Source organism: Xenopus tropicalis, chromosome 5 (assembly GCF_000004195.4).
Source record: "Xenopus tropicalis strain Nigerian chromosome 5, UCB_Xtro_10.0, whole genome shotgun sequence".
NCBI lineage: Eukaryota > Metazoa > Chordata > Amphibia > Anura > Pipidae > Xenopus > Xenopus tropicalis.
In genome coordinates, this window is record NC_030681.2 from 83728732 (window position 1) to 83755455 (window position 26724).

The 26724-nt window shown below is 38.8% G+C and overlaps 1 protein-coding gene across 3 annotated transcripts in view; it reads right to left on the reverse strand.

The window, feature by feature from the left end:
- fut9 (fucosyltransferase 9 (alpha (1,3) fucosyltransferase)) overlaps positions 1-15720 on the reverse strand; it is a 95820-nt gene extending 80100 nt beyond the window's left edge. For all 3 annotated transcript variants that reach the window (XM_031901683.1, XM_031901681.1, XM_031901682.1), the window contains exon 1: positions 15559-15720. The gene's annotated coding sequence lies outside the window, so the exon portion shown is untranslated. The remainder of the gene's footprint in view (positions 1-15558) is intronic.
- Positions 15721-26724: the final 11004 nt, after the last annotated feature.

The window sequence follows — 26724 nt, forward strand, 5'->3', positions numbered from 1 at the left end:
TAAAATATGAGATCTCAATTAATAATTAATTAAATGTCTCCAACAAAGACACCAGTGCAAATAAAATGCATAAATCACAAAGTACAAGGTAGGGTACGAAAGAGAAGTGCTTTAAATGTATCATAGAAGGATCTTATAATGATTTTGAGTGAGGGAAACACAGATAGCTACATTTGAAATGAATGTGCTGTTTTAAAATAATGTCTTTTTTTTAAGTGTCTTTTTTGAGACTGCATGTTCCACCTTAGCAGTGTTCCATTTTAACATGTCCTGATATGTTTTACAACTGCCTTATTATGAAGAGGAAAGACCTATTCCCCTTAGAACAAAGTTTTACCTAAAAACAATAAAGCTATTTCAAGTAATAAAAATGCTAGACACAACTGTATTTCTGTGCAACAACTAAAAGGCAAAATCATCCAAGTATAACATTTAAGATTTAAATTCTACTAATAAACTGTCCTAAGATCTGCAATCCTCCACTAGATATAACATTATAATACAGGCCAAAGGCCTATTTAATTATGGTAATAATCCATTCATCTCTGGATGCCTCAACACATTTCAATAAAAAAACAATTTATGATCTCTTAATGGCTATGATCCAGTTAAAGGGGATGTAAACCCTGCTGCACTGCCCAACAAACTTTAAAGGGGTACTAAACCCCACTGTGCTGCACTGCCCAACCAGACTTTATTAACCCCCAGAACAATTTAACATATAATGAAGGTTGAGGCATGCTGGGAGCTGTAGTCCAGCAACATCAGGGTTGTATTCATAAAACAATATTGCACAATAAAACTTTTCCAAAACTTTCCCCAAAATCTCCAGGGCCAGCGGCTGCATTAAAAAGCAAAATATCCTCCAATGAGAATCCGAGTTGATTTGTATAAAACTGCCTCCCTGTACCTTGTTCCTGCAATTGGAGTTGGAAGCTTTAAGCACAGTTTCCCAGCACTGAACAAATCTGTCCTTTATCACAATATCTGATTCCCATGTCATATAATGAAGGAAAAAAAATGACATAATTATCTCAATATGTAAGATAACAGCAAGATGCCTCATATAGTGCTGGGAATCAGTGTTCTCATTGGTCACTTCTCTTGCACTTATAATGAGGTTTTTAGTTAGTAGAATGCTCGTTGGTAAATTTTCCTGCATCTATAATTATATTTTTGACAACTTTTACAGCAAAACTAGGGGGCGCAGTGGAACAGCATCATGGCTGGGTTTATAACCCCTTTAAGTGCTAAGAAAATGCTTGTACCTCAGCTACCTTTGGTGGTGCAGTTAAAAATATTTCACTTTGTATTGGTGACATTCTGGTTGGCGGTGAGTTCTAGATGTAAGGAAAAAAATGCTACATTTGACCACCTGATAGTGTCCTCATACATCATAAACTATACAGATTAGGTATAATTACAATTAGGAACAGAGTAGGCATAAAGTGAAAACAGAGTCCCTGCCCCTCATATATTTCATTAAAAATACAAAATAAACCATATACATTGCCAGTGGTAAATCTATAAATAATTGACAGCCATCATACCGCATAGACATCATAAAAATGCTGCACAAACAGTGTTGAGAGTAAAAAGCTGTACCTAAATTACCTTTGATACAATTTAAAGAGCTAAAGCATGCAGCAATAATTCACATGCACATTTAAAAAAGAATATATTTCTTTTTTTACTTATCACGTTGGCATTGCATAATTATTTTATGGGGCATAAAGAGAGCTCATATGAAGAGCTAAAGTCATGATAAAAACAAAGCAGCACAGCTGATAGTATATAAATAATGACAGGCTTAAAACACTCACTCCCAATAACATGAAGTGCTGTAAGACCTCTGACCGTGCTCCCCATATAATGAATTATATGCATAATGTCTAGTGGTTGATTTGAGCAATAAAGACAAGCATTTTAGGTGTAGAAACCATTTTCACAATATTAATGGATTTTTTATTTTTCTCATTTTCTGTTTGTGTGGTTTAACTATCAAATGGTACTTGCCCTTTACATTACTTGCATTAATATCAAGCTGGAGACTTTTAAATGGAGCCATTAGGGGCAAACTGCATATCTGATTTCTCACCTTGGAGAATTGGACCCACCTGAGTATTTTAAAAATATACAGAACTTAAACAGCAGAAGTAATGCATGGCATTTTACAGTTGGTCATAATAGGAAATCTTTAAAAAGAATTCCAGTTTGCTGTAAGTCTTTATTTATTCCATAATAAATTCAGCATCTCTAGCGACATAACAAATTTATGAATACTGATCTCTAGATCAACGTGTCCATTTCCTGTTGCTAAAAACTGCAATATATGAACAAATCCCTTTCACAGGTAGACCATACTAAAACATAAAGCTTCAATATTGTTTAATAGACCTTTCCTCCTGATTATCTGAAAAGGTTTGATTTCATTGGAACTAGAATGCATACATAATACACTCTTTTATCTAACTGAATGGCTTGGTTGGTAGTATGGAGAAAAAGACAGGGCTATACACATGCCAAGAATACTGTAGTGTGGCCTACAAGGCTTTTGAATGAATCCTGAATGAATGAATTCCCCAGTACTGTAACTGTATTCTACAATGGAACTTCTATATACACTTGTAGATTGGAAGCCACAAAGAGATGTGATATAGCACGGCACTGTGAGTAACGCTAGCAGCTTCTCCCATTTCTATTTAATGCTTGTGCACCTGTTGTTTTGTTTCAGACCAAAGATGTTTATCATGAGCCCATGGTTTTTTAATGCCTAGCAAAACTGGCCTCCATTTTCTTGAGTTTTTAGCTTGTTAAATTTTGTTTTTATTTCTTCATTGTATAATAAAGTCTCTATTTGTCATAATCTAATCATAATGTTTTCTCCTATGAAAAGAGCCTATAATAAAAGGGCAAATAAAGTCCACAGATAGATAATTGTCCTACTAAACATCTATTTGCAATTATTCTTTTAAAAAAAACATATTTACACCAAAAGGTTACTCAAGGGCTATGTCACTGCCTCCTCAATTTTTCTCACATCATGATCCTGCAAATGGTTCTTTTTGGGGTAGCTGCTAGTTGCTTCAGTGATAACTTTAGGCGCTTATTCACAGTAAGAGCTATACGAAAAATGCCAGCTCCTATACTAAGGGGCACATTTACTTACTCACGAACGGGCTGAATGCGTCCGATTGCGTTTTTTTCGTAATGATCGGTATTTGGCGATTTTTCGGAAAATTTTGCGACTTTTTCGTATTTTTTGCGATTTTTTCGTCGCCTTTACGATACTGTCTCTCATGACATTGATCCAAAAGTGCTCAACATTAAGGAAAATCTAGGTAACATGCAAGAAGTCTGCTTGAGGTTGTTTTGATTTGTTGATTTGTTGATATATACAGTATACCCCTGAGGTCAGTGGGGGTAAAATAACATTGATGCCATTTTTTAAAATTAAGCAATCTGTACCTAGTGGAGAATAGGAATTGATGAGCTGATTCTGAGGTCTCTTTCCTTTGTTCATTATTAAGGTCTAGGAAAACCTGCCACCACCTGTTTAGAGCTTTGTCAAGGTGGAGAGCAAAATACCTTATAGTGCTCTATTAAGTGTGAAGTTTTTTGGGGTTCAAGTCCCTAAAGGTGACCATTGGTCACACGAAAGATCGTTCCCACCCTCCACAGACGATCAGGGCTGAATTGTCAGATATTTCTACCTCCATATCTGACAATTCAGCCCTGATCGTCTGTGGAGGGTGGGAACGATCTTTCGTGTGACCAATGGTCACCTTTAGGGACTTCTCCGATTCAGCCCTGAAGGTAGATTTTGCTCAGGCGCCATCAAAAATCTTTTAACCCGTCCAATCGGCGAGTCGACATATCTGCAGCCTTTTGCAATATCGGCCATACACGCACCGAATATCGTACAAAAGGAGATTTTGTACAATATCATCGGTACGTGTATGGCCAGCTTAAATATCAAAACAGTTAGATAGGTTTGGTATAAAAGTAGGGCAGAGCTAGACTGGGCTTTCAAAGGATGCTGAAATCGTATATAAGTGAATGGGGGGGGGGTCAACCTGGGTTTCTTGCAATTTTTGGCAGAGGTGAGAGAGGGCAATAACCCATTCTCTAAAATGTCCCCAAGCATTTTATTTGTCTTGGCCAATACATAAAAAAAAATAGATAAAAAGTTTGCGCAGAAGGAAAGGGGCAAGGGGTTCTATGGAGCTTAACAGCAGAGCCTGTGCTGAACCAGGACTCCGGGGTTAGCTTGTTCCATGCAATTACTCTATATTACCTGCATAAGTAGTCTTCTCTCTACATGTGGTGTGATGGAGGCATGATGCTGTAATGCTGATACTATGCTGTGTTATTGTTTTATTTTTCACAAGGTTTCTTTTACAAACACCAACTTGTAAACAATCTCAAATGTAAAATTAATACAGTTAGGTGCTTAACATCTATATCCATATCATATCAGTCAAAAATCTACCAGTGAAACAACTTAATACGAACGCAATTGGAACCTAAACCTTCCATACGACTCTCAATTTGGGCAATACAGCATTCCAATGTAAGGCCTATGTCACATGGGGTGTTTTGATGGTTAATTGGTAGCAAAGACTTTCCTTATAACTGGTTTGTGTCCACCTAAGTCTCCATGGTAGGTGAATGAAAATTATCCGGTAAGAATCATTTCTACTATAGTTACATCAGCCATTCAACATTTTTGGTTTACTGTGCATTCTTGGCTTGCTAATATTACACTGTACAGTATATTAATGTTAGAGAACAAAGTTTAATTGACTTAGAAGTAGAATGCCTTTGTATGAAAGAAAAGAGAGTCAAGTGTAAATACAGCAGGTAAAGATTCATTACAGGATCCTTTTGTAAGTGTCAGGTTACTGGCCCAAATAGACTTTGAAGTTTTATTGTTCTGTGTTGCAATCTCTACAGCTCTATAGTATAGCAACATTTAGGTGAAGGCTGATATATTTATTTTCAAATCCAAGATTATATTCCAATAACAATACAGCCTACCAGAGTTATATTAGCTTTCCCACTATTATATACTCGTGGGATTACTACTGAACATTTGTGCTTGCCCTTGTTGTTTCATAATCAAACATCAGGAAATAAATATATGGCTGTTTAGATGTCCAGTGCTTGCAACAGAGTCTCTGCCATAAGTGGCCCTGTAGAGGAGGCGATTCATAGTAATATCAATTCAAGGTAATTCATTTGCTCATTCTGCTCATAAAGATTATTTTGAACTGATATAATAAAGAAAAATAAACTAGCAATATTGATATATTAATAAACAAGCAATATTATTCGATTGTGTTTCAACTTGCATATGCAAAAGGGCTCCAAATGCACCGGACACAGCGGCTTGCTTAAAACTCGATTTTTATTACTCCATTTAAAAACAATACGCCTGACGCGTTTCGTGTAAATATACACTTAATCATAGGATAGCATGCCTATGATTAAGTGTATATTTACACGAAACGCGTCAGGCGTATTGTTTTTAAATGGAGTAATAAAAATCGAGTTTTAAGCAAGCCGCTGTGTCCGGTGCATTTGGAGCCCTTTTGCATATGCGTGATTTCGCCTTCCCCAGCTACAGGTTCGGGGCTCTGAGCACCTGAACCACTTCTGAACAACGGTGAGTTCTTTGCATTTAGGATTTCACATTGTGAGAGCTGATATGATGGTGTTGGGAATTTGACCTAGATCAACTGTGAGACAGATCCGGGGTTTATACACCCGGATCTCTCTTTTGTATTTGGTACGTTTTATTTACTTGATTTCCTGACATTTGAGACATTTAGGTTAAATTAATTGAGCCATTTCTAAGTTTAGGTTACTACCATTTCTTAGTTTGTAGTTTATTGTTTAAGTAGCTGTGTTTCAACTTGACTGAAGTTAGTAAGAAGATGCTACAAAAAAAATCTTTTATAAAATAAAAGGTTTCTATGATATAGAGGGCAACATTATCAAGCTTCTGCTCAAATGTTCCTGTCACCATACAACCCTTAAGCCGCCTTTGAAATTATTCATCCCTACCTTTACCGAACCAGACATCTCAGAAGCCTCACATTTTGAAGAAAACAAATTGCTAATTTTTACAGCAACTGTTTCACAAGGAAGTTTTTGATGTATAATGTATTATGTTGTGTTTCTCCTTTCCTATTAAATAAAAATTAATCTGTCATACCTCTAGGTGACTATTTTTATAATAATATATTACTGTAACATACATCACTTGTGCATCGAACTGAAATGCCAATTGTCAGTACAGCAGCATCCAAAGTATTTTTCAAGCATGAATAGAAGGAAAATGACAATGTCATTGATTCATTTTAGCTGAAAACATACTAGAAAGGCCTAAGAATTTCATTGCGATTCATATTCTTGATGAATTCTCATTTACTTGATTAATAGTGTTCTGGAACTGCTGATTACACAATGGAACACCTTACAGACACAATTTGCCACCTTTTCATGCCAGTCAGATTTTCATGTAGTCTTTAACAATATAAAACATGATAAATATTTCCCAACAATAATACACATGCTACTTATGTGGTAACTAGCTGTTATATAGGTTTTTGCATATTTGATACATATTTTTGAGAATTCTTTTGCATCTGCTAGCTGCCAGCCCTAAAGAACTCTTGAAAAATGTTATCAACCAATGGTGTTTTAAGAATGGGCTCAAATTCCCTGAATGCGTTATACTTTCATAATTTGTCAGAGTATGCTGGTACTAGCAGTATTTGGAAGCTCCCTGGCAGTCCCAAAGCTAGAAACCAGGCACCAGGGTACAAAGTGGTGATAGTTATGGCTGTAACTGCTGACAACTACCACATATGGTGTGTGGCTCCTGGAGAGAGAGTGAAAAAAACAAGCAAGTGTAGAAGAAGAGAGTGGAAAATAGAAGGACGGGAAATAAGAGTAGAATTTTAATAGAACATTACAGAGGGCCATCTACGATACACTGAATTGCACCCCATAGTGCGTATTCAGCAGGTACTTCTTCTTCTTGTCTGCTTTTGTTAGGGGAAGCAGTCTAGTTCTTTCCTTACCGACAGCAATAGAGCAAGTGGTAAGAACAGGTCCCTGTTGCAGCCTGCATCCTCTGCTGCTCCATGAATGATTTGCAAGTTAGGGGATAGGTAAAGGTAATACCTATGTGCATTCCCAATCCTCATGGATGGATCAGGCAGCATTCTATTTGTGGGGGGGGGGGTAGCTAGAGGTCTCCCTTTCAGTAATACCAGAGACAGTATATGAAGTACAAAAAAAATTGCTCTTGTTTTTTGCACTTTGTTGTACTGACTTTGGGCAAGCAATTGGCTCAGTGGCATAATTATAGCGAAAGCAAACCCTTTGGCCACAGATAGGGGTAGTCCTTTGTTGTGGTGTTTTGGGGGCCCACAGGGGGGTTGGTGGTGACCCCCACAGAAATGTGAAATCTCAGGTTACCCCCAATTTTTTGTACGTCGTGTGTGACCTGTGATTTCAGCCAGGCGGGGGAAGCCCCAGACTCGAACATTACAACAATTGACTCCTTATAGAGCTGATTTATAAGTACAGCGCAGTGTGCAAAGTACAATTTTAAACACAAATCGTCAAGTGTTGGCCAGCAGCATTTTTCTGATACAGGTATAGGACCCATTATCCAGAATACTCGGGACCAAGGGTATTCCGGATAAGGGGTCTTTCCATAATTTGGAACTCCATACCTTAAGTCTACTAAAAAATCAATAAAACATTAATTAAACCCAATAGGATTGTTTTGCATCCAATAAGGATTTATTTCAGAGAAAAAGGAAATCAGTTTTAAAATTCTGAATTATTTGATTAAAATGACTCCATTTTAATCAAATAATCTTTTAGACTTTGGGAGACAGGCTTTCCGTAATTCGGAGCTTTCTGGATAACGGGTTTCCGGATAAGGGGTCCAATACCTGTACTTTAAATAAATCATGTTTGAGGTGGCAATGATGTCGTGGTTCCCCTACTTCAAATGACACAGCACATGATTCATCCAAACAGACTTCCGGAGCACATTGCTGCAAGTGCATGAGTGATTTTTTAAACTGAAGTAGTTAATGAATGGCTCAAATTCACATATAATTTTGTATTGTATGCCTTTGAAATAGTAAAATTTGTGTGCCCAATGAGAACCTGCTTATTTTCTTTTAAATATAAAAAGTCTAAAAGTTTGCTTGCGGCCCTAAAGTAAGGATTACAGCAGTGTTATAGTTTCATAGAAAGCAGACATATAGAATTAAGGTTGGATAATTGTATACATGCTTCATGAATAGGCAGTGACTAGCATAAAATGTTTAATCATAGCATATAATGAACAGCTGCTTTATATGGTGTTTTTACATTGTAAAAACTCCCCCAACCCTGTAAATCACACAGCCCTTTTATTGGCTGCTCACCTGCAGCCTAGTCAGGCAGCTCCCTACAGCCGGCCAAATGAAACCCTAAAGCAGGGGACTCAAACTCAATTTACCTGGGGGCCGCAGGAGGCAAAGTCAGGATGACGCTGGGCCGCATAAGGGATTTCACAAAAAAAGTCCGGAGCTGCTGATTGCGGAAATGACGTTATGCCATCATAACAGTTATTATGGGAAGACGTTCTGTGTGCACAATTAGCTCCTTACGTCTTCCCATAATAACTGTTGTGATGGCATAACGTCATTTCCGCAATCAGCAGCTCCCGCCCGCCGTGTCTTGCATTATCCCTTGAATCGCAATAAAAATTGCGATCCATTCATTCGGCGTTGGTGCGGGCCACAAAATATTGTACCGAGGGCCGCAAATGGCCCGCGGGCCGCGAGTTTGAGACCCCTGCCCTAAAGGGAGATTTACTCCAACACAGCATTACCTGCTGTAAAACCAGGTATTTTACCTGGTGCCATTTGTATCCCACTATTAACACTGGTGGAAATACACCAAATAATGCACTTTCCCATTGCATCTCTCACAACATGCACAGATCATATACATATAGATCATACATAGAGATCTGATACAGGGTACAATATGTATGTGACACAGGTAGGTTGCACCTGACAGGGCCACAGCACTTATGATTTTGATCTTTTCACTGGAAAGATTATGAATGCCATTTCTCATAATAATTCATGAGGGATTTTTCTTATTGTTTTAAAGTATTTAGGTTTGAATATTATAGATGTCTGCCCTTTGTTTTAGTGACTTGCCTTCCAAAATAAATAGGTTACTAAATATCTGATAGAGTCTTTATGAGCTTAATTATAAACAAGTTAAAGGCACCATAATTTACAAAGTCATACTTGAACACTGGTCCTTTGGCTACACACACAGCAGACTCCATTTAGCATCTATAGTGTTTTAGATTTTAAATTTATATCTATTAAGGTGCAACTCATGGCAGGAATTTTTGCTTTCCATATTAGATATAAGAAGTAACCCCTACAAAGTTTTAGCATTTAAATATAGGGATTGTTTTCAATGTACCAGACTAACAACATGCACCAAACGTACAACATGTATTATGCAATGACAACTTTATATTTAATTCACAACACTGCAATATAAACATTAAAAATCAATGATGTAGCCAAATATAAAAGTTTGGGAAACCTTTACAAAATTTATACAATCAATAAAATATGAAACAAAAATATTTCATGTACTATATGAAGCTAAAATACAGAAAAAAGAACTGAAGTGGTAAGGTGTCCCAAGTTCTGTTATATAGTTTTGCTAGTCTACTGGAACTAGGATTTGAAAAGATGCAAGATAATAACCAGTAAGAATGCTGCTGACAAACTAAAGGCTAATGCTTCCTGGAGTGAGGGCCATGGTGCATGTTATAAATTGACTGATGTTTTGCTAATTAAATGTTTTAATGTTAAAATGAATAGAGACCTTTGCTTTAAAGTATCTATAAACCCTGAAAACCGCTTAATTTAGCTCAGAGCCCTCTTCTGCACTTTTCTATATACTGTACATGTTTTGCTTTCAATTCCTTTACAAAAATAGAAACATTTTAGACTAACAACACTAACAGTACCATCTGCTTGTCATTTTGACTGACTGTGGAAGCATCAGATGACCCTTCTAATGTCATTTTTTAAGCAGAGCAACACCATAGCATTATTCTTTTCTCAGTTAGTGATTTCCTGACCATAGTCTGTCGGCCAATATAACCAGCAGTTGACACTGCTGTTACAAAATTCATTATACTAACAGTTTTGAATAGTCTAAGACTGTCTAAATCTTGGAAACAAAGAGAATAAAATAATGTCAATTGCAAAATGATTAGAAGAGGGCTCTGAGCAATTATACATTAAGTTGTTTTCAGGGTTTACATATCCCTTAATATAAACATAAGTAATACAAACCTATCCTTTAGTGTAATGATCCAACTTCATCTTGTTTTTAAACGTCACATAAAGCAAAATAGTTTACTACCAACTGTAGCATTTCTAAAAATGAAATTCCTCTATAACAAAAAGCCATGGACTTTGAGCTGATATTGTTATATTTCCTGGTATTTATTTATAAATAAAATGGTTATAGGAATCAAATTTGTGTACTTGCTGTATGTGGTACCACTGCAGCCATGGTAAAGTCTGATCTTTTAAACCACCCTTTTGAACTACATTATTTTTATTGATAACACTGATATGCTGTTTGCTTTCTATATAAAGCATCCGACATACTGTATGTTGTGCTCATGCTGTTCAGAACATATTCTACAACACGAAAGCTATAAAGCTGTAATAATTTCTCTGATGAAACTGCAGTAATACAGTCAACAGATACTTTACAGGAGTAAATGTGTCAAAATCCTGGAAAAACAACTGAATTCCAATATTTTTAATCCAAATCCCAGTTTGATATATGGCTGTACACATAAATGCAGATATAATTCTACTGCAATAGGTGCCTATATATCAATATTTTGATAGCTGAGCAACATGAGAAACCCAGCACATCAGTGTTTAACATATCAAGTGGCTTAGGCTCAAATCATGATGTTTTAACTAAGCAAGGAGAAAATGCTTCAGGGAAAAGGAACACAAATTGCACGTTGAAGTCTACTGACAGGATAGGCTGATATATAAAAAGGAGAACATCTTAAAAATATTGACCTCTGACTGAATCTACATTCCAGGCAACTGTATGTGCTGAGCATAACACAGCTAATAATTAATAATATATGGTACGGTCAATATCACTCGAAAAGTGCTTGTATTGTAACCAAGGCCAACATTCTAATGTATACCAATGTATAACCTGGTGTCATGATTACAAAACATTGAACACTGAAAAGTGGAATATGATTCAATTTTTTGGTGACAGTATTGGGTGAGGTGGAGTTTATTATTTGTTTCAGTAAAGTCTGAACAGCCCTGGATTTCCACAAAGGCTCATAAATTTTGGGGCAGCATGCTGCCCAGCCGCACGTAAAATCTGCAGTGGGAAGGGATGCGCATCCCCAGTGCTCCATATGCGAGCTACAAGGATGTGCATGCTCATGATCCTGAGGGGGTGGCTGGAGAATGGGTGTGGCCCTGAGTCTGAAAAGAAGGTAGAACCTTTGATTAACAAATAGTCCCTTCAGCCTCTTGTCGAGTGCAGCATAACATGGCATTTAGGAAGGAAAACTCCTGCATTATAAGTAGGAGAGTGAGGAAGAACTGGGTAGGGAGTAGTAATGAGCACAATTTTTCGCCAGGTTTTGCTGCAAAAAAGTGCCCATAGACTGCAATTCTGCCCAGTCCTGCCCCCATCCCCGCGCTCCTCCACTGCATGTCCTCCTCTCCACCCACACCCTGTCATCATTGCCATGAGCACGCATGCATGCTCACAATGGGAGGTGGGATGGAACAAGGTGGCCCAGAACTGCAGGACAGAGTAGCTCATCGCTAGTAGGGAGGCATATGGGTATTTAAAGGAATAAGCTAATATTAAAATTTAAAAAAGAATGATAATATGTGGAAAATGTGAAAAGGATAAAATAAGTGAGGATACAATAAAGAATCAAACAGTGATTACATGTGGTAGAGATAAGGACTACAGCTCACAGCATGCTTTAACCTTCATTATATGTTACATTATTGTGGAATTCGTAGTCCAGCAACAGCTGAGTAAAGTTTGGTTGAGCAGTGCAGCACAGCAGGGTTTAGTACCCCTTTAACTCTTAAGATACACTGGGGCAGGGGCTAATGCAAGTGATTTTTGTAAAGTGCTGTGTAGTATGTTATATGTCTGTTATACAAATAAAGTATGTTGATAATAATAATAATTATGCATAAATAGGCTAAATTGAACGTGTAATGGAAATCCAAGAATATAATATAACTATTTACTATGTCACTGTGCAAATGTATTCCTTCAGATTTATTGAATATGTACAAGAAGTAAAGGCTTCTTGATACTCTGGTTCTATTTGTAAGTAGGTGTATCTAATATCAGAAGATCCTGAAGTTGGACAAGCCAGACTTATGAATATGTTGAGTTAAAAATTAAAAAAGATTACTTTTTAAATCTTACTTCATTCCCTATCTAATGGAATGACCCCAGTGATCCCGTAATACAACATTGTGTATTAATGCTTTCTGGACTGCACGAGAGCTCAGTTCAACGAATGCCCAAAGCAGAGATTTTCCAGCATTTACAACTGAATCTATAAATACATCAGATTGTTTTTTTGGAATTTAATACAGCTTAATAGCTGTGACAATGGATGCCAATAGGAAATATGTTTCTTTACATTTTTACCAAACACAGCCTTCAAACCATTTCTTTTTATTTTAGTTTGGGTCTTTTCTTTTTGAACAAGTGTTTTGCTTGGTAGGCTTTATTAATATAATGACTAATATAATATACAGTAATATTGTTCTGAAAATGAATGGTGTTTCAAAAAAAAAATTTGACATTATGTACTGAAAATATTGTAGAAAAACTGTGATCGTTTAAGGGTAATTAATGTCCACGTAATACTTTCACAAGTACTACTAATTACTCAGATATTCATAAAGACCTGCCCATCTGTATGTTTATCAGCGTGCTAGTTCCATATAGCAGCTACACACTTTGTATAAAGCACTGACATCTCTTAGCTGTCTAAAATTGTAGTTGAATTTGGTACGTTGGTAAAGCTGCATGTGGGGCAAAACCTACAATAAGGCAGAAATTCTAGGAAACAACATTAAATATTCTAAATATTATTCAATAGCAGTTAACAAATTATATACAGGTATAGGATCTGTTATCCAGAAACCCGTTATCCAGAAAGTTCCAAATTATGGAAAGGCTTTCTACCATAGACTCCATTTTAAACAAATGATTCCAATTTTTAGAAATGATTTTCTTTTCTCTGTAATAATAAAACAGTACCTTGTACTTGATCCCAAATAAGATATAATTAATCATTTTGGGGGCAAAACAAACCTATTGGGTTTATTTAATGTTTAAATAATCTTTAAGTAGACTTATAGGTATGGATATCCAAATTACAGAAAGATCCCTTATCTGGAAGACCCACAGTACTGAGCTTTGAACATTTTTTCCTAGTGTACTATAACACTGGGGATCTAATAAAAGTCACCTGTTCGTCCTACTATCCACTCAGAATAGTTTCTGTCCTGGGATGGACATATCAAGGCTTTGCATAATATATAGGTGAGGCACTTTAACAAAATGAACTGTTATTAGTGTTTTCATTATCATTTTGTTGTCACTGACAGGAAAATAAGATCCTTTAGATGTGTGCACATTTTAGGTCCTCGGTACACTGAGCATTTTGGCGCTGCTCCATCTGTCTATGTTGTTTTGGGGTTTTTTTTAATTGTTTGTGCTTCTCTGTCACCTTGGACAAGGAGAAACTAAATAAAAAGCATGAATGCTAGTAGCATAGTAAAAGATGGGTTGATATTAGACTTGGGCATTGTGCTTGCTAAATAAGTTGTGCTACTTGGTACTTACAGTTCTATAACAATGAGTGCAAACAGAAGTGAACAAAGGAGTCATTTAAACATGGTCAAACATTTCTTGGCTGCAGGGGGAATCTGGAAGTACTTTAGATGCAAAGCGACAGCTATGTATCTTTTGCCCTGCTTTCTTATTCAGAACTGCACAGACCTGCACTTAGCATAAGAATTCTAGCCAAATGGTACTTAATAGCAAAATACCACTTTATCCTGTACATTTTGGATTAAGGTGCATCTTGGCTGATGAGATATGTATGTAAAGATTTCCATTTGGTGTATGCAATGGGATTTGGGCTCCAGAGAGCGACCCTCCAAACTGCATTGCATGGATATAATGTAACGCTCTGGTTCATCCCAATGCAGAGTGTGCTATACATTACATGGCTGTTTCATTTAGGAATATAATAGTCCAGAAAGTGTACAAGAGTCTTTGCAGAGACTAGAAGCATGCTTATGTCCATCTGATGCTCTGCTGTCAGGATCTGCTAATCAGTCCTTGTACACTGAGGCAAAGTCAAACACCTTAACGTACGCATGGCCATCACTAGCAAGAAAGGCACAGGCTGCTCTCATTTTGCATCAAATATTCTATGCAAAATTCAAATAATTAAACAAACAGACAAATCATTTTTTATGCAAGTATTCACATTACTTTACAGATGGGTTTTATCACAGACTGCAGATGCCTGACAGGTCCAACTATAACAGGTTAAATTGTGTGTAATGGAATAGAGCTCAATGTCACCACTGTATTTGATAATACCAACCTGGGCATCTGCTGTTGCTGTGTGTCTGCCCTTACCTGGGTTACAAGAAAACTAAATGGAATGATGCCTAAGGGAACATCTCCCATGGCTACAGGTTTTTTACTTAGGAATATTTGATAGCCAGTCTAACCTATTGGTACTGAACACTACTAGAGTGACTGGTGTTGGGATGAGATGGTGTAGGTAAACAGAGGATTGAATGAATGGGTACTGCTGCATGGCCGAATTGCTATCCTACCTGAATCAGGGGTTTCCTGCAGTGGTTGCTGAACTACAATTCTTCTCAGTCCTCACAAGTTCTAGTTTCTTGCAGGGGTTATTTTGTGCCATGCCACCATGCAAACCTGCTCTTAAATACCCGCATTACTCTCCACTGGATGCTGATTATAAGAGCAGCTTGTTTGGGTTTAAACTCCGAACCCCAAACACCATTAACCCTTGCCCACCTGGCTCCATGAGATGCTTGCAAGGCAGAATAGGAAATATGAATGAATGTAGAAAGCGAGGCAGAACTAGGATGCAATGAAACGAATTCAGCCTTGTTTCCAAGAGAATAAGGGGGTCATGTCAACGCTGCCAGTCTCCCATATATAAATCGCAGCTTCTGACTGAAGATTGCTCGAAAAGCACCCATTACATCTCATCCCTGCACCGGCAAATCGTAGTAACAGACCCTATTGTAGATCGCTTTGAAATGCATCGTACCATGCACTTGACATTGAAAGGAATCGCTTGTGCAAAGACGCAGCGCTAGCATCACAGACAGTCGCATCGCCTCTTACTTGTAATCGTGCGGAGGGGAAGCTGTACCGGCAGGTAAGTCCTCGCTAAGCGTGGGGTGAGATGCTGCGGGGCTGTGCGCTCTCTGGGCTCGGAGCTGCCTCCATCTCTCCCAGATGCCGTCCAGCACTGAGAGGCTGCAGCTCCGTTCAAAGCTTTGGGGATGGAGCTCAGTACCAGGAGGAGGTGCGAATAAAATGGGGGCGCGCATTGCGAGCGAACCCAAAAGCAACGCGCGTAACCCCTAATCTGGCTGGCGGAGACGCGCATCTGCGGGGGTTCCTTTCCCTTCTCCTTCCTTGTCACTCTCCCAGGTGCTGCCATTTGCCGTCCCATTGGCCCAAAGTCATGGGCATCAGTGATAGCAGATATAATGCATAGTGTACTATGTCCCGCCACTAGGTCTCTCATCCGCCTGTAATACTCGTACCCAGCGCAGGTGTATACACATCGCCTATAAACCATGCACCACAAAAGCCACATGCACAGATATACTGCCCTTATGTGACATTTGCCTTTAGGTTTGATGCCACCCGAACACTGGTACCCAGGACACAAGCATGCCCAGATCAGCTGTCAGCTATTCCCTTACAGACAAAGAACTGCATGTAGCAAAATGACAATAAAGATTTTCATTCATGCAGGTCATGGTATATCTAGTATAAATAAATCTAAAGCAACTGGACTTGTTAAAGGAGAATACAAGTCAAAATGTAAAAAGCATACTGCCCAATAGTCCTCCTATTGTTTAGTAAAAACCCCACACTTTTGGCTCACCTAATCAAATATTTACTCAGTCACACTTACTTCACATTTTCTAGAACAGGCAGCCATCTCTAAAAAGGTATTGCCCCTTCCTTTCCCTCCTTGCTTCATACTGCACATGTGTTTCATTCCCTCCCCTCTGGCAGATCCGCTTCTGATTGGCTGGTGGGCATGTGTAGCTCAGAACAGGAGACAGGATCAAGTTACATACATGCTCAGAGAATAGGAAGGCTGCCACTGGCACATACAGGAAGGGGAGAGAGATTTCAGTGATGTCACTGTAGTCTTCACACTGCTGTAGGCTGCCAGCACCATATCTCAGAGGAGCAAGCAGGGATCTGGGAATTTAGATATGCAGTAAGTACTTAAAAAGAATGCCTTTAGACTTACTTTTAATTTATTTTAACCTTTCATTGTCCTTTAAGTAATCATTGAAGATGTTTCACTACTCATCCAAGCAGCTTCTTCAGTTCAACTGACTGGTATGGGAAGTCCTCAGCATATGTACTGATTGGATTAGTGGAAGAGTATATATGCTGAGGACTTCCCATACCAGTCAGTAGAACTGAAGAAGCTGCTCGGATGAGTAGTGAAACATCTTCAATGATTACTTAACAAGTCCAGTTGCTTTAGATTTATTTATACTAGATACGTATATAGCAAATGCACTTTGCCAAAATTCTAGTGGCACAGTGGTAATATCAATACCTCCACTAGATATGGTGGTGAGTTTGAAACTAGGCAGTGATATTTTTAGGAAGTGCATTTCATGAATGTAAATTATTGGAATCATAAACTGGTTAGAATGAGTTGCAGTTGCAGCAGACTCCTCTCAGAGGCTGAAGCACAGAGTTGCAGATAATACCTTATAGAACAACAGGACAATCTGTGTCATGTTTTAATATTTAAACTACGATTTGTGAAATCATCATGAAATCATAACTATCCCCTTCTTCTCTCTTCTTTTTTGTTTGGTGATTTAGGAACAGTCAGTCATTAGGTAGGACAGAAGTAAAACAGAATAATAAATACAGGGCTACCTATATATATAAAAAAAAAAAATAATAATAATAATAATAACACTGTTTTAATTCCCAGAGATGTTCTTTTGCACAGGCAAAACCTCAGGTTTAGACTTGCACATTCACAGTAGAGTAAAATGTTTAAAGGGGTGGTTCATCTTTAAGTTAACTGTTAGTATGTTATTATTATTTATTTTTTATAGTTTTTAAACTATTTGCCTTTCTCTTCTACATCTTTCTCTCTTTTAAATGGGGGGGTCACTGACCCCAGCAGTGACTGCAGTAGCTATGACATGTATGTACGTGGCAATACTAAACTGTAAGTATGCAAATAAATATTAAAATAAATATAATATAGGAATATTTAAACAAATGCTTAGTAATGAATATTTGCTCACTTATTTCTTATTTAGATTTCTAACAAGGCCACATAAGAAGGCTGCAATCCATGATGGCAATATTTTATTTTAGTAATGCAAGACAACCTGTAACTGCTTGATGTGACCCTCCCTTCATAAGCCTTCTTTGCTTCTCCCCTGTCTGCCTAGTACAATCAAATAACATATATGATAAATCCCCATGATTGGAACTTAACCTCTGATTTGTAAACCCACAGCCTGTGAACATGCTGTATTTATCTAGTCATTTAGACAGCAACAAAAGGTCCTCCCCTTTAAGCAAAACAGGGATTGTTTGTCCATATATTGCAGTATACATCAAGCTGGCTACATCAAGGTCATCCCAGTCTGGCCACTCCTACACTCACTTTTATCAGATTCATTAAGAATTCTACTGCTTCAATATACAATTAACAGAGGGACTGCATTTTACCTGCAACCAGGGGCACTGTTGCTATGAGGCGAGTTGAGAAACTTGCCTCAGGCAGCAGCACCTCTAAATTGGAATTTTGACCCTTCTTGTGCAGAGAGCACTATTAAGCTCTCTGCACTAGTGATGCAGCTCCCTATAAAAAATATAACAGTAAAATATAACATATTTCACATTCTGGCTTCTACCCTTACATCTCTACAGTATAGAATTGCATTTTCATATATGAAATGTAATATTATGTTCGTTTTATTCTAGCACCATAGATGCACTAAAATAGTTGTAGCTTGCTGTAATGATTTGTCTGGGCTCTTACTCAATTTACCTTTAGCAGAAATACCATAAAAGCCATGCTCATATTTTATTTGGAGGCCCATTTATCCACATTCTCATTTTCGCGATTTTAGATTTTTTTGAAACCACAACTAAACTAATTTCGATTAAAACCATGAGGTTTTAGTGAACAAATGTGAAAACCATACATTTTATTGCATCTTTCAACAAATGGAGCATCCAAAGAATCCTAAAACCTCTAATTCCATGAAGCAAAAGAAGACCTTCCAGTTGGCAACAGGACAGCTTCCCATTGACTTCTACATAATCTTAACAGCTTTTAGAAGGCTTTTTTTTACTTCTGGATTTGTGGCAGTTTTGACGCATAATAAATGGTGGAAAAATCATATTCGATCACCAAGTGGCCCTACAGGAAACTGTCTTCTACCTCCCCCCAGTGCTGCCCACTCACTGGATCAGAAGATAAAGACAGTTCCTCTGGTTCCTGCATGCCCTCCACTCCTTTAGGACGATCTGCCTGCCTGCATGCCAACCCCAGGTTAGTGTCAAACAACACACAAACACACACACTTATTACACTAATACACACTTATATTTACACTTATACACACACACACATTTTGGGGGGGGGTTGGGCTGTTTCACAAAATCTCAAAATGTTTTTTTTTTTTGCATTTATTTTTGCTAACCGCACTGTGCAATACCTTTTGGGCCTGATTCACTAAAGGGCGATAAAACGTGCGCTATTTTTATTGTGCGCTAAAATTTTTACCGCGGCTTAATTTTGCCGATTTTTCGCACGATTCACTATAAGCATACTCGCGCTTTTTTACGCGCGATATTGCATGCGTTATTTAACTCTTGAAGACTATTTCAATGCGGTATTTGCTGGTACATGTGCTAAATTACGCCCGCGAATAGTCACCGCATATGAATGGTAGCTTAGAAATAGTGTATAAAAATTGTCGCCGCATATAAATGGTGTATATAAATATTAGCCACATATAAATGGTATTATATAAATAGTAGATGCTTATAAATAGTAGCCACTAGTGATGAGCAAATGTGTTCTGGTTATCTTTAGTGAAAAATTAGCAAATCTTTCGAAAGATCCACGAAACGGCAAAAATGTTGTGCGGGCAAAAAAATTGTTGCTGTGACTATTATTTTTTGACGCTTGTATACATTTTTGTATGTGCGGTGAATTTTTGCGTGGCAAACTTTTTCATGCGTTTTGCCATTGGCGGATTGTTTTGCGAAACGCATAAAAAAATCCACCGCAAAACAATTCAACGCACGTCCAAAAATTTGCTGCGAATCCATGCCTGGCGAAACATTTCATCACTTGTAGCCAAATATAAATAGTCACGCAAATGAACGCACGCCATGTTAGCCATACACACCAATACTTGCAGAAAATTACTGTATTAAAAATGAACATTTCGCTGCAAACTGGCGGCTGCGTCACTCTAGGGGAAACACATACTTGAATAAATAACACTGTAAGTCCATATTTTATTGCAAAAAATCATTTACTGTACTTTTGTATAATTTTTCGCCTGCCTGTAGTAGGTGTTAATTTTCGCATAGCCGAATGCGATATTTAGCGCGCAAAAGTTATAGTGAATCATGCGATCCTATTCTTTTCAGCGCGGAAATTAACGCATGCGGTAAAACTAGTGCGAGAAATAACCCATGCGAAAATGGCGATTTTTTGCACGCGATAATACTATGGTGAATCGTGCGCAAATTATTTTGCTTTTTTCAACGCAAAAAAGCGTGCGATAATTTTTATCGCACTTTAGTGAATCAGGCCCTTTGTATGTTATTTTGGTGCTTATATTACATTTTTGGTGATTTCGGTGCATTTTTAGCCATTTGCGTGCATTTTAGATTCTGCATGTGTTTAGGCAAAAATGAGAGAGCACAAAATGTTCATAAAACTTTTGGCACTCAGTGGAATTGAAATGTGAAATTCTGCCGGTACCGGGTTAAATCTTAGGGGCTGTAAACCCAGCCATGACACTCTCCAACTTCCTTATAAATGCAAGGAAATTCACCAATGAGATTGTACTACAAATCTCAGAACAATTTAACATATAATGAAGGTTAAGGCATGCTGAGAGCTATAGTCCAGCAACATCAGGGTTGTATTCTTAAAGCAATATTGCACAATAAAACTTTTCCAAAACTTTCCCCAAAATATCCAGGGCCAGCCTCCAATAAGAATCCCAGCTGATGTGTGTAAATCTTTGTTCCTGCAATTGGAGTTGGAAGCTTTATGCACAGTTTTCCAGCACTGAACAAACCTTTCCTTTATTCCCCTGTCTGATTTCAGTGTCATATAATGAAGAAAATAAATGACATAATTATCTCTATATGTAAGATAAAAGCAAGATGCCTGACAAAGCTCTAGGAATCAGCAGTCATTGGTCACTTTTCATTGGTCAGTAGAATGCTCAGTGTTATAAGCTCCATGAAAAGAAACAATATTATAACTTTTGTAAGATGGCATTTAAAGTGACAGGTCACCTTTACAAAACACCATTTTCAAATAACACATTAGAAAAAGGACTTTTTTCAATTTATTTCTGTTAGCTTTAAAAGTACATTTTCAATCTTACATTTCCCTGTAGCAGCTTAGTAAGGCAGACACATGACTATCTGAATTGTTAGTTTGATACATTAATTGATGCAATTCTCAGCAACAGAAGCTATACATCTTACTGAGCATGCTCCCTCACCCTCACCAAAGTTACATAGCAGCTCTTGCAATTTAATACATTAGCTGCTGGCATTTTTCTGAGAAATATGTCAGATAATAAGAGCACATCCTGCCATGAGACAAGGTTAAAACAGAATGAGTACAGAATTGTTCATTGAATTTAAATGCTCAAAATTTTAACTGTCAAAAAGGCAAACACAGATAACCAGAGAAAAGAATATTAAAAAAAGGAGCATTGAACTATAAGAAAATGAAAATATTTAGAATTAAAATTTCATTTTCTTGAGGCTATTGTAGCTTTGCATGGGCATCTCAAAGGGCAAGCGCACTAGGGGGCTGGGCCAGAACTAGGGGTAGACAGAAGAGGCATATTCCTAGGGCACAAATGCTGGGGACAAGCCCGGATTTGTGGTAAGGCTACAAAGGCCCAGGCCTAGGGTGGTACAAACGTAGGGATAGCATGCTGCCAAACCACACTGATACTTTGCTCATATTATATGGAGCAATGGGGACAGAGCATCATATCCTCAGTGCTCCTTATGTGAGCTAAATGGACATGCATGGGGGGGGCAGGGAATGGGGGCAGCCTTGAGGCATCATGATTATGAATCCTGTGTTGTCTGGGGGGGAAAAGGGGCCAGACACGTACCTATGCCTGCCAACCCTGAATTCTGGCCCCAATATCATGTCTGTAGCTTCCGCTTCTCCCTTGCCCCCCAATCCTGGGTTGTTAAGTAGTGCTGGTAAGAAAGATATCGGAGAAATGTAATCAGGGTCGGACTGGGTAAAATCCCAGTGGGCCCCGGCTCTAGTGGGCCCCGGCGGCCCAGATCCGACCCTTGCCGGCACTCCCCCTCCCGAACGCTCCTTCCCTGACGCGTCAAATTTATGTGCTCGGGGGAGGACGTCGGGTGGGGGCCCTGCGAGGGGGGTTAAGGGGGCCCCTACAGAGGGGGAGATTTGAGGACGCGCCCGGATGAGTGCACCTGCAGGGCCCCTGGGACGGGAGCCCCGGTGGGCCCTTCACAGCCCAGTCCGACCCTGAATGTAATAGAAAGTTATAGGGGAGGAGTGGGAGGGAAGATGACAAGTAAACGGTGATCTGGGTCCTGCTTGGGCACTCGAAAAGTTTGTCCAGGTGCTGCTAAGGGGCCTATTGTTATTATGCTGTGTAATAAAATAAAATTCAATAAAAAAAAACAGTGTAAAAAGTTGTGCAATCTAAATGGTGAATTTATGAAGGTGTGTTTTATTTTAGGCCATTAAAATGGCAGATTTGACGCAGTTAATTCCATCAGAAGTCGCTCTAAGAAAAGACATGTAGGGGATCAGAGAACCCTGTCCCCTGTTTCTCAGTCTGTGATCTCATCCATTCAAGGATTTTGGTAGTCGGAGCGCATATGTGAGGAAACACAAATGTATATAATAGTGTAATAACGTTTATACAAAGTAAAATAAAATAAAACCTTCACCATATATAAGTGAAATAGTGTTGAATCAACTGTTATAAACACCAGAAGTGCAATGATGTGAGCTGCTTACCAGATAGTAGTGTTAACAAGCCAAATAAATATAATGTGTTCAAAGGCAGATAATAGCAGGATGACACAAAGTATCCAAATGTAAGTTGCAACTGTATCCAAGTGCAGATTAACCAGGAAGATCTTGTTGCAGATTCGTAGCTGTATCCTCAATAAGGCACAAATAGAAGAACAGCATATGGTGCAATATTATTTATTAAAGAAAACTGCTAAAAGCAATATAACTTACAGGATATGGAAGAAATATAGACGTTCAGTAAGCCCAACGCGTTTCGTGTACTGACGGTACACTTCCTCAGGAGCATGAGTGGCAATAAATCAAATGGTCACGTAACCTCAGACATGAACCTTAAATAGCCGTATCGAGAGAAATCTATGTCACGTGTGATCTCATCCAGCCTAGCTACAGCCTGGGGAGGGATCCGGTTGGCTGGCTGCCCCAGTGCACGTCTGGGAGAGGGGTGCCTAAGTTTTGGAGCCAAAAGTCTAGGGGCGGGCCCAGCAGTTTATAAAGGGAGCCCCTGCTGTTGTTTGCCAGTGCAGAGGAAGAGTCCCAGAGTGAGCAGCCAGCATAAACTGTGTGAGTTCAAACTAAAAGGAATCAAAGTCTGCTGGGCTGCCAAGGTGTAATAAATCCTCTGTGGAACTCTGTGTGTGTGTCCCCTGATGGAACAGGTATTGCATTTGCCTGCTACTTGGGAGCAGCCACCCCTTTCAACAGGGAAGGTACTCTGGGGCAGGTAGAGCTACCTGGGGGGACTAAAGAGTTCTTGGGGAAGGGACTGAACTGATTTAAGGGTTGGGGGTCTATCCGGATCCAAAGTGGGCTGGGCAAGTACAGAGACTGTGCCAGTGTGGATAGCCCTCAGGAAAGGATTATCAGTCACCCCAAAGCTGTTCTACTGTTTATGTCCAAAAGTTATATAAAGTCTGATATTGCTGCAAACCGTGTGTTATTATTTCCTAGTGGAAATCCCCTAGAGGTGTGTTCCTCAGTGTCCACTAGGTGGAGGCACTGCGCTGTTCCCAGTTCCCAGTATCAATATTACTCTGAGAACACATATCTCCTGCCATACAGTACAATATTAAGTGAATGTGCCAAGAAAGGGTTACAGACATCTAAAATAATGACGCTGTTTTTTACACGGCGATGTGGGGCAGCGAAGTTTGGCGATGTGTGGCTATTGCCATTTTTACACCGCATAAAAAAATCTGCCCCTAAGAATAAGGTCCGTTTATCTCCGCCTGCACTTTGTAGGAAGACAGATCCATTCCAATCCACTCCTGTGTGTAGCTGCACTGATAGTTAGTGTATAGATAGGTATAGTGTTGGCCTGAATGCAGCTCAACAGAGCGGCCCAAAAATGCATTCTTTCCCATGTTTTGGGCCAATTTCTGCTCCTTTTAGTTGCTCTCTGGCCAATGCTGTTGTTGTCAGTGCAGGAGCAGATCGGCTTGTAGGCAGGTGGAGAGAAGTGGACCCTGCCCTTGGCCTCAAAATTTAGTAGCAGCTCCTTGTAGCAAGCAAGAAATTGTATTTTGTTGTTGTGTATGCTCTGAAAGATTTCTATTTTGTTTTTAAAAGAACATGTTTCAGTTGACACAAAGTAATCAAGTCTGAAAGTGTAGAATTAGGAAATTAGGGAAAGGGTACATTACATGGCTGCCTCTTTAAAGGGATACTTAAGCCTCAATATCCCTCCTCACTCAAAGCTAATGTATTGCAAGTTGTTGACCAAAGGCATGTCTGGAGTTGATTATGCAGCTAAGGAAAAGCTATATTTAGTTCAAAATATTTCAGGCTATTTTATCAAGGCTCTTTAGAGTGGTAGTCTGGAGTTTTGTATAATGCACTGTTTTTTTATATTTCTACAGTTTGCCCAATACTTTCATATTTAACTTTAAAGGATTATCCTTACAAAAGAATCATCATTATCATTGTCATTTATTTATATAGCACTTGAAAATTATGTAGCATTTTATATTTTATATAACAAACAGGGGGATGCACTGAATATACTTCTATAACAGGTGGGTTATTAGGGAGAGTCTAATGGTTGGAAAAAAAAGGAAGTCAGATTGGTTGAAGCAGGGAGTTCCAGAGCAGGCAGAAGCATGAAAAAGTCTTGCAGTCGAGAATGGGATAAAGTAAAATGAATGGATCAATTAAAAGTGTGAGGAAAGACTGTCAAGATTAGGGTTGTTTTCTCTGGAGAAGTGGTGCTTGTGAGGGGATATAATTTCTCTTTACAAGTACATTATAGGCAGATAGTGGAGGATAGTGTGTGTGGGGAGTTGCAGGTATATTGGCATGGTTGAGTTACATTCACCCATGAATAGTGGCTCTAAAAGCTGGGTCCAATTTGCTGTTGTCATTTTCTAAACACATGTAATAAAAGGGAGTGAACCTTTATTAATATTAACAATGCACATTAACATTAATAACAAATATTAATAAATAGATGCAGGATCAATGATAAAACCTTCTGATGAACTGTTAGTGAGCAATAGATGTAATTATCTTTGTATGATTACAGTTACAAGGATAGCCAGTTCTGCATCAATCAGGGAACCCCACAACATTTCATACAAGACCTTCAGGTTCCCGATAACCAAGCAATGACCCAAGTGTCTCGGCACTCGTTCAGGAGTCCAAGGCGAAGCTACTGACATAAAATGGAGGCTCCCTTTTATACCAGAAATATTAGAAAACCTTCAACACCTGCTTTTACTTGACTCAAACCTAAGACTTGATGCATACATCCAAGAAGCCGTATATATGTTGTAAATTATTATAAAATCAATTATAGAACCCCCTAAGCTACAACACATATACAGAACACTTACTTCTTGCAGAGCTTTTTTCCCAACCCATATAGCTAAAGAAGGCAACAGACTTATTTCCCTTGGGTAAAGCAGCAGGAGCAGCCCACAACATAGCTATAACCTTTCACAAGGTTCAGTGGCCACATTAGTGGCCAAAGTATTTTTATCTGCCCACAGATTTCTTTTCTAGCACTTGTACAACTGTATTCATTTCCAATAGCCTTCTTCAAATTTTATTTTACTTTACTTCCTCCTTTCATCTTACAGGGAGCACTCAGCAGGTCTTTATTTTATTTGACCATGTACTTGTTTGCTCAGGTCAGTAATATGGTCTGTTATATGAGGAAGCCCATAGACTACTAGTACCAACCTTTTAGGTGAAATAAAAAAGCCCTGGCAACCCTGGTTTTCACCGACGCCCTTTTGGGACTTTCTACTGCGGGGAAAACAGGGATTCTATACACTTCCAGGGTTGTTACAGTAATGTGGTAAAAAATAGGTCAGGCAGAGGCAACACCAGAGTCATGAAAAGGGTCAAGGGCAGGTAGGTTCAGTGTAAAAAAAACAGGCAAAGAGTCAAAACCAGTGGAACAATCAAAGACAAAGACAAGGCTTAGCTAAGGTCTGAATACACAGAGTCAGCTTGGGCAATGAAAACAACCAAGGCACACTATTTAAATTTGAATTTGGCACCAAAGTGAAGCAGCATGTCAAACACTAATGTGCAACTGTGCACGCACGCCGCACTAGGAACGCTCGCTGGCATGCAGCACCCAAGACGTGTCTGGGGACTGGCGGGTATGCAAGTAAGAGCGTGCACCGGTACTCCCACTCTCAGGAACACCGACTGGGGGCTCCCAAGGGTTCCTGGGAATTTTTTTGTGAAAAAGTTTTACCAAATGTTGGGCATGGATGTCTTTAGCTGAAACCCAACACTTTAAGCTTTAAGCACAGTTTCCCAGCACTGAACAAATCAGTCCTTTATCCCGATGTCTGATTGCAGTGTCATATAATAAAGGGGACAAAAAATGACATAATTATCTCTATATGTAAGATAACAGCAAGATGCCTGACACAGTACTGGGAATCAGTGTTCTCATTGGTCACTTTTCTTGCAGTTATAATGAGGTTTTAAGTCAGTAGAACTTCTACAGCACACCTAGGGGG